The sequence below is a fragment of the Dipodomys merriami genome, unplaced genomic scaffold (assembly GCF_024711535.1).
Source record: "Dipodomys merriami isolate MVZ:Mamm:240054 unplaced genomic scaffold, mDipMer1.0.p SCAF_195, whole genome shotgun sequence".
NCBI classification, from domain to species: Eukaryota; Metazoa; Chordata; class Mammalia; order Rodentia; family Heteromyidae; genus Dipodomys; species Dipodomys merriami.
The window spans coordinates 61936-63064 of record NW_027203326.1 but is presented as its reverse complement, the minus strand read 5'-3'; the positions used below and the strand labels follow the sequence as shown (position 1 = coordinate 63064).

The window sequence follows — 1129 nt, the reverse complement described above, 5'->3', positions numbered from 1 at the left end:
ATTAGTGTTTTAAGTATTTGAAGTGTACTACAAATTAGATTTGACTATTTTCTCATATTCATGTACATTTAACACTGGCTAAGATTTTGATGTTGAACAAGAGTTTTATAGGCTATGAGTAGTCTTTAAATTTGCCCACTAAGATTACTTTTTATGAATCATCTCATCTACTCTTTTTTATATGGCTTATCTCATCATTTGTTCCTCACTAACTTATGAAGTAATGTAAGGAAACCCTAAAGTTTTAACAGAAACTGTGTAGTTTGCAAAGTCTTAACTCTTCACTCTGCTTCTATACAAAAAACTTTGCAACTTCTCATTAGTAATGATTCTATAAACTCTGAAATTTACATACTTAGTAGCATACATCTGCTACCATAAATCTTAAATACTTTATTTTAAGACATGCCAAACCATCCTAATTTTGGCATATATAAGCAAATTCTCAAATTTAAATACATTTAAAACATTAAAACTTTTAACAAACCTGGACACTTGCTGCAGTGTTCATTATGACAGGTGCCTAGTATAGAATAATTGAATTCCTCCTCCCACACATCTCAAACAACAATTATCTGGAATTATTTAATTTTTGACATGTCAATCTTGACTTTATTCTTAAATGTGTGCTTATGTAAGAAATACATGGTTCTAAAACTTCATGAAAATTCCTTTGAACTTACTTTTTTGAATTGTCCAGTTTAAGAAAATCAGTTGCACTTTATATATAAAAAATGTTTTGTGCTCAATTCGGTAGCACATACACTAAAATTGGAACATTACAGAGAAGATTACCATGGCCCTGCACAAGGTTGACATGCAAATTCGTGAAGTGTTCCAGATGCTGTAGAGGATGTGGCCACAAGGGAACCCTACTGTATTCTTGGTGGGAGTGTAAACTTTGGAAAGTATGGAGGGTCCTCAAAAAACTCCATAAAAACCTCCACTATGACCCAGCAATCCCACTTTTGTGGATTTACGCAAATGATCACAAACAAGACCATACTAAAACTACCAACATAACTATGTTTACTGCAGCATTATTTACAATAGCTATGATACGGAGCCCACCCCGATGGCCCTCAGTAGATGAATGGATGAAGGAAATGTGGTATATATACAAAATGAA

The 1129-nt window shown here is 32.9% G+C and overlaps 1 non-coding gene across 1 annotated transcript; it reads left to right on the top strand.

Annotated features, from left to right (window-relative positions):
• Positions 1 to 741: 741 nt before the first annotated feature.
• LOC138831421 (U6 spliceosomal RNA) lies at positions 742 to 847 on the top strand. Its single transcript, XR_011373284.1, has one exon. It is a non-coding gene; the product is annotated as a U6 spliceosomal RNA (small nuclear RNA).
• The last annotated feature ends 282 nt before the right edge of the window (positions 848 to 1129 follow it).